This window comes from Hippopotamus amphibius, chromosome 6 (assembly GCF_030028045.1).
Source record: "Hippopotamus amphibius kiboko isolate mHipAmp2 chromosome 6, mHipAmp2.hap2, whole genome shotgun sequence".
In the NCBI taxonomy this organism is placed as follows: domain Eukaryota; kingdom Metazoa; phylum Chordata; class Mammalia; order Artiodactyla; family Hippopotamidae; genus Hippopotamus; species Hippopotamus amphibius.
In genome coordinates, this window is record NC_080191.1 from 113,045,845 (window position 1) to 113,054,111 (window position 8,267).

Genomic DNA, 8,267 nt, shown 5'->3' on the forward strand with positions numbered 1-8,267 from the left:
GAATGCAGAGCCTTAAACCCCAAGCCCAGGGCCATTCTGAGTGCAGGGGCCCTGTGGCATTGGTCACAGCATGGGAAGCCTTTTTGTTTTGCAATGACATATCTGTATTAAAGTTTCTTACTTCTGCTCATAATCACAAAAGAAGCTGTGTTGAATTTCATTTTACAATGAAATCAGGTTCTTCAACTACCTTCACTTAATTAGCAAAAGAGATTAAAGCTGATAAAAATGCCTGGCTGACAAAGTGTTGGTTAGGACTACCATGTGAGCAAAAACCCCAGCACACAAGCCTTGCATGAGTGCTGATAGTCTCAATTCTTAGCCAGTAGATATTTAAACTGATTCAAGGTAATATCAGTTGAATTATCGGATGAGCTCTTTTTTAATCCAAAAGGCAATGTAAGTTAGCTTTGCAAAGTATGCAGTGACATATGATGGCAAGTGGAAACCAGAATGGCTTCTGTTCTGTCATCTAGCCTCCTTCTCTCCCATAGTTTCTCCTCATCTTCTATTGGCCATCAAGGGAAAAGGAACCACCTGGAAGATGCAGTTTAGCATCATAATTAAGCCTACAGGCCCTGGGTTCAGATTGCTGGGGGTTAAATCCTGGCTTACTCCTTATTAACTCTGATCTTGGGCTAGATTTAGCTTTTAAGTCTCAGATAGCCCAACTATAAAATGAGATAATCATAGTGAAAGATGGCCCATCCCCTCCATGTCCTCAGCCTACCTTTTGCCTGTGAAAAAAACTGTAGCCAAACAATTAGTTTGATGGGAGAAGTGAGAAAATGTAGAAACAAAGGAAAACAGTCAAATGAGACCAAATCATGATAGTTTAGTCATTAAGCAAATCAAGGACCTTTGGCTCCTCCTCAAGGGCTGCAGATAATATTTTGAGCCATGTCCTTTGAGCTATTTTACAGATAGTGAAACCCCCACCAGGTGGGAGAAGTTAACTACATGATGACCAGACTGTAGCCATGACATGAGCTGCCACAATTCCGAGAATTGGCCTCAAAGAAACGGGAACAAACCAACCCTGGAACTGAAGATGAACTGTATCTAAGACAATCAAGACGACGCTGATCAGACCACCGCGTGACCAATTTCCAGATGACTGTCAGAGCTGCCCGTGCTGAGGAGCCCCCGCCCTCAGTCTATAAAAGCTCTTGCCCACTGATTGTCAGTGGGGGAAGTCGGCCTTTGGACGGGAGGTCCTCCCACCCCCAGTTGACAGCCTCTGAAGTAAAACACACTTTCCTTTCCACCAGCTTTGCCTCTCTTTATTGACTTCAGAGTGCGGAGCAATTAGACCCCCACTTTCAGTTATAGCTTTTTGCGCCCAACAGGGGGCTGCTGCGCTCTCGCGATATCTGGCTCCTGGGGTTTTCTGAGCAGAGCCGTGGCCTTGACAATGCTCTGGAATGGCTTGCAAGGAGCCCGCTGCTTGTGGTTTACTGGCCCTCAGCGGGGGTTTTGGGAGGAGACAGCTGCCGAAACCATTTGTTTTGGGGATCCTCCCTGTTTCTTCCCTGCTTGACCCTGGCTGCCAACTGACGCTTTTCCTTGCTGGAACGGAAACATGCATCTGATCGAGGTGATGAGCTCCAAGACCAAGTAAGTCCACTGGTGTGCACCTGGGCAAACTTCTCTTTTGAGCACAAAGTGCTGGTTAGGCATTTTGCTACTTGGTTCTGACATGTGTCTGACATTGAGGACCATTTGTGAGCACTGAGTGTCATTTGAGCATATTGCCAATTGGTTCTGACATCTGTCTGATGTTGAGAACCGTTTGTGTTGGAGAAGTGTTTGGGACTCTGTATTATTCATCCTCTTGGGGGATTTGTGGCAGTTCTGTCTTCTGGCATGTGAGTGCACATTCCATTTGTGTGTTGGTATCTTTGTTGTCTTTTGTAAAATGGGAAATTAGGTTCAATTCATTAGAAAAATTTTAGCTAAGAAATTATGACTAGAGAAAAAGAAAGATTTTTTTTTAACAGTGTATGGCAACAGTATTCCTCAGACTCCAGAAAAAATTGGTTAAAATTTGAAACTCTTTCAAAGCTCCAAAACTGGTTCTTTTTGCATATGCAGTTGGAGAAAGGTAGCTTGATAAAATACTGTTTTTCAGAATTCTGACTCTGACAGAACAAAACTATGCCTGAGAGAAAACTTGAAGTTAACTCTTATCATGTCCTCGAAATACAAACACAGCCCACTTTGCCTGAGACTTTAGCCTTGGGTTAATTAGTAGAACTGTAAAAGATGTTTGAGTTCACTAAACATGCATCTTGTTCCACATTAAAGAGAAATTGTGCTATGAGAAAAATGTATGTTTTTAGGGATTATGGAATATGTGCTTACGTTTGCCAATCAGAAAATGCTGGTATAATAGTTAAATTACTTGTTTCTTGGTTTTGTTAAGGTCTTTTAAGTGAAAAACTGTAATTTGTAATTAAAGATACTAAAATGATAAGGGAAACTTCAGTGTGTAAAGCTAGTAAGATATGTGTTGTCAGTGAGAGAAGATATAAAGACTGGAGATATTTTTGTTGAGAAAAAAAAGAATAATTCTGTCCTGGAGCCGATGACTATCCTATGCCCCCATTTCCTGGCCATTTTATTTCCTCTGCTTGAATTTGGTTTGTGCTGATTAGATCTACCATTTCCCAAACCATATCCCTTATTTGCTTACCATTCTTTTTCAAGTTTCCACTAGGAAGACTTCCTGAACCACCCTCAGATATACTTACTGTGCCCCTTTTATATGTTCTCATCACACTGTCTTTATGAAAGTACTTAAAGCCACTATAATTTTTGTATCGCAATGCTCTCTTTCACCATGACAAACTGGAAACTTCTTGAGATGAGAGACCTGTGCCTCCTTCACCATAATCTCCCCAGCATGTAAAATGGAATCTGAGTCCTGATGGGTACTCAGTGAAGGAATAAATGAATGAATGAACAAATGAATGAAAGCCTAACATCTAAGAATTAACCTTCCGTAACCTAAAATATTTGGCCACACCCTTTGGGAATCCCATGAGCATCTCCTACCAGTAGTCGCAATTTACCTCATTGCTTTGAAATGCCTCCCTGCTTAGATATTTCAGAGAAATTCATAAGGGCGACCAAATGCTTTAATGATTCTCTAATCAAGCATAAAATCATGTTCTGGAAGAAAATCTGGAATGTTCCAGTCCGTCTACCTACTTTGTCCCCACTCTGCTCTGAGAGACCAGATGGAAACCATTAGAGAAAAACAATGTCCAACTGTATTCATTTCATATTTTAAGAAACAGAATTGAAAGTAGGGTGAAAAAAAATGTAAAGATCCACTTGCCCTTAGAACTAGCTGACAGTATTAACTTCATTAATTATTATGATTGCCTCTGTAACAATGCACCAGACAGTTTATGCAGCCAGGCACAGTTAGGAAAAAATTAGGCAATTGGAATATTTTGTGCATAAAGGGAAATGTTCTTCCTTTTTAAAAAGTAAACAGACAATACTCTTTTAACAGTGTACTGGAAGGTAAAAATAGTAATGCCGGTGTGGGGCAGAGCAACAAAATCTATTTTTCTGCCCCAAACTCTTCAGGGTTACTAAGTTATTCTCCCAATTTAAAAAATTTCCTGCTGGGAAAGCAAAGTTTCAATGACAAAATGTACTTATATACCACATGAACAAACAGGAAAAAGGCAAAAGGCTGCACATTAGAAAAACAAACTGTGTGAGCTCTACCTGACAAAGATATAGAAAGTAAAAGTGAGAAGATAGGAAGGCAGAAGAAGAATGAAGGTATATGTGACTGCATACAACACCTAGTTTAAAATTAAGAATCAGTCTAGTGAACCTCTCCATCATTGACTGTCTTCTGTTTCAAAGGCTCTATAACATTACTAGTGATTGGCTCTGCACCTGATCTGCTGAGTCATACATCATTATCAAGAACGCTTTTGTCTTTAGGTGTCCCTTGCATCAATTTCCTGCAGAAAATGGGAAACAAAACAGGAAATTGAATTTGTTCTCTAATTCTTTTGGAACTTAATTTTTAAAGTCTAAAAATTCAAAGCAAATTAAATATGTAATTGCATGCAACTCATGACTGATTTTGGTTTTATGTCAAGTGTTCTAGAGATAAAAGTTTGTGATGTGAACCCAGACAGTTAGTCTTGAATAACTTTAAACGAAAATTACATCTGTTATAGACTGCATACCACAATATTAATTGTTAGTCATATAAAACTGTTAGTTCTTATTATGGCATTGTAATATTTTAAAATAAAAGTGTACTCGAAAACACCGTCTGGAGTCCCCTAATAGTGATCACTCATCCTCTTAAACACTCTGGTGGCAGGAAACTCACTACCCATCCAGCAACCTACTCCACTGTGTATATCTCCAGTTCTGACACACACACTTCCTAATGGTGAGCTGACCTTGCCCCCTGCCCCCCAGAACCTCAACTCCATGATTTTGGATCCATTTGCTGAAGTTCCACATAATAAATCCAATTGCTTCCACATTTTCAATGTCATTAAATTTTGCCAGTTAAGTGAAGAATGTTTTAATCCTCTTATGATCATACTCCAAAACTGACCTAGCTCCCAACACACAATGGAAACAACTTCACTTCTCTCCATCAACACCACCACTCCAGTCAAAGCCACAATCATCTCTCAGTGGACAGTTGGACCTGCTTTTCCCTCCCACTCTCATTCCCTCCAGTCTATTCCCTGGAGATCAGCCAGCATGATTTTTGCTAAAGAAGAAATTTTTACTGTGTCCCAACCTGTTAATAACTCTCCACTTCTCTCCTCAGTACTGGAGATAAAAATTCAAAACCCTCAATGTGGCCTGTAGAACCTAGTCAGCCAGGACCCTGTCAGCCTCCCAGGCCCATTGCTGGCTATTCTCTCCCTTACTTGACATGATGCATCTCCAATTTCTTTCAGTTTTTAAAACTACAAGGTCTTTTACTCAGGAAAGCCTTCACAGATGCGGGTCTATGAAATGTTTTCTCCATTCTGTTCACTATTTCAGAATTAGTGAATGTTCAGGTCCCAGATTACATGTCCTTTCTTCATAGAAACTTTTCCCAAATCCCCATACTAGACCAAGTGCTTCTGTAATCTTTCATCGCTCCCTTTACCATCCTTCATCAAATTTATCACAATTTTTAATATACTTATTTCCATTAATAATAATATTATTATTAATAATAACTATACCTAATGTATTAAGGGCTTACTACATGCTGGGTACTGTGCTGAGAGCATGAGAAGCATTATCTTATTTAGGCTTCAAAGCAAGCCCATCAATAGTTACTATTGCTATCTATACACCACAGATAAGAAAAGTGGGGCTTGGGAAAGTTAAGGTGAGTGAAAGAGTGAAGATTAGAATAAACTCAATTCTAGAATCTACTAATGTTCTAACCTTTTCATGATAATATATGACTCTCCCACTAACCTCCTAGCACCAAGAGGTGTAGATACCAATAGCCAGGGATCCTGACAAAAGCAAATTATGACCGTGTTGGCCCAACACCACAAAATCAGAACAATGTCTCAGTACTTTTTTCTGCACTAACCCTCCTTGTTCTTTGTGGCACTCAAATACCTAAGAAAAGGAGAAATTAAATGTGTAAACCTGGTACTCTTATCTTAACATCTCTGGAGATTTCTTGAATTTTTAAGGCACTTTCCAGAAAACAGAGAGAATAGGGACAAATCATGGAGATGAGAAGTTTAATTACATTTATCTGGATACATTAGCAACAGGGAGGATACAGTATATGCAGAATTCAGAATGACACAGTGAAGATTTAGCATGGCCTTTGCACAAGGATGGAATGTAAATCTGTGCAGCATTCCATATTTTAGAGGCAGTAAGATGACAGGCAAAAGGTGAAGACTGTACTCAAGTTAATTACAGGATCATATGCTAGCTCTGTTTTTAGTTTTTTAAGGAACCTCCATACTGTTCTCCATAGTGGCTGTACCAATTTACACTTCCACCAACAGTGTAGGAGGGTTCCATTTTCTCCACACCCTCTCCAGCATTTATTATTTGTAGACTTTTTGATGACGGCTATTCTGACCAGTGTGATACCTCATTGTAGTTTTCATTTGCATTTCTCTAATAATTAGCGATGTTGAGCATCTTTTCATGTGCCTTTTGGCTATCTGGATGTTTTCGTTGGGGAATTGTCTATTTAGATCTTCTGCCCAATTTTTTTAAGCTCTTTTTTGGAATATAATTGCTTTACACTCTTGTGCCTCTTTTTGAGGTACACCAAAGTGAATCAGCTGAATTTATACATATATCCCCATATCCCCTCCATCCAGTGACTCCCTCTCAACCTCACTATCATGGCCCTCTAAGTCATCACCCATCATCGAGTTTATCTAGCTATGTTATGCAGCAACTTCCCACGAGCTATTTTACATTTGTTAGGGTATATATGTCAATGCTACTCTCTGACTTTGTCCCAGCTTCCCCTTCACAACCCCCTCAACCTGTGTCCTCAAGTCTGTTCTCAGCATCTGCATCTTTATTCTTGCCCTGTAACTGAGTTCATCAGTATGATTTTTTTAGATTACATATATATGAGTTAGCATACAGTATTTGTTTTTCTCTTTCTGGCTTACTTCGCTCTATATGACAGTCTCTAGGTCTATCTACCTCATTACAAATAACTCAATTTCATTTCTTTTTAAGGCTGAGTAATATTCCATTGTGTATATGTGCCACATTTTCCTTATCCATTCATCTGTTGATGGGAATTTGGGTTGCTTCCATGTCCTGGCTATTGTAAATAGAGCTGCAATGAATATTATGGTACATGTTTCTTTTTGGATTATGGCTTTCTCTGGGTATATGCCCATGAGTAGGATTGCTGGGTCATATGGTAGTTCCATTTTTAGTTTTTGAAGGAAGCTCCAAACTGTTTTCCATAGTGGCTGTACCAACTTATATTCCCACCAAAAATGCAGGAGGGCTCCCTTTTCTCCACATCCTCTCTAGCATTTATTGTTTCTAGATTTTTAGATGTTGGCCATTCTGACCAGTGTGAGGTGATACCTCATTGTGGCTTTGACTTGCATTTCTCTAATGATTACTGATGTTGAGCATCTTTTCATGTGTTTGTTAGCCATCTACATGTCTTCTTTGGAGAAATGTCTATTTAGGTCTTCTGCCCATTTGTGGATTGGGTTATTTGCTTTTTTGGTATTAAGCTGCATGAGCTGCTTGTATATTTTGGAGATTAATCCTTTGTCTGTTGCTTCATTGGCAAGTATTTTCTCCCATTCTGAGGGTTGTCTTCTTGCCTTGTTTATGGTTTCTTTTGCTGTGCAAAAGTTTTTAAGTTTCATTAGGTCCCATTTGTTTACTTTTTTATTTTATTTCCATGATTCTGGGAGGTGGGTCAAAAAGGATCTTGCTTTGATGTATGTCATAGAGTGTTATGCCTATGTTTTCCTCCAGGAGTTTTATAGTGTCTGGCCTTACATGTAGGTCTTTAATCCATTTGGAGTTTATTTTTGTGTATGGTGTTAGGAAGTATTCTAAGTTCATTGTTTTACATGTTGCTGTCCAATTTTTCCAGCACCACTTATTGAAGAGACTGTCTTTTTTCCATTGTATATTCTTGCCTCCTTTGTCAAAGATAAGGTGCCCATATGTGCTTGGGTTTACCTCTGGGCTCTATATTCTGTTTCATTGATCATCCTTTCTATTTTTGTGCCAGTACCATACTGTCTTGATCACTGTAGCCTTGTAGTATAGTTTGAAGTCAGGAAGCTTAATTCCACCAACTCCATCTTTCCTTCTCAAGATTGCTTTGGCTATTCGGGGTCTTTTGCATTTCCATACAAATTGTAAGATTTCTTGTTCTAGTTCTGTGAAAAATGCCATTGGTAATTTGATGGGGATTGAGTTGAATCTGTAAATTGGTTTGGGTAGTATAGTCATTTTCACAATGTTGATTCTTCCAGTCCAAGAACATGGTATGTCTTTCCATCTGTTTGTATCGTCTTTGATTACTTTCATCAGTGTCTTATACTTTTCTGCATTCAGATCTTTTGCCTCCTTAGGCAGGTTTATTCCTAGGTATTTTATTGGTTTTGTTGCAATGGTGAATGGGAGAGTTTCCTTAATTTCTCTTTCTGCTCTTTTGTTGTTAGTATATAGGAATGCAAGAGATTTCTGTACGTTAATTTTGTATCCTGCTACTTTACTAAATTCATTGATTAGTGCTA

At 39.0% G+C, this 8,267-nt stretch overlaps 1 non-coding gene across 1 annotated transcript; it reads left to right on the forward strand.

Moving 5' to 3' along the window:
* Positions 1 to 5,782: 5,782 nt before the first annotated feature.
* Positions 5,783 to 5,887, forward strand: LOC130856192 (U6 spliceosomal RNA). Its single transcript, XR_009054486.1, has one exon. It is a non-coding gene; the product is annotated as a U6 spliceosomal RNA (small nuclear RNA).
* The last annotated feature ends 2,380 nt before the right edge of the window (positions 5,888 to 8,267 follow it).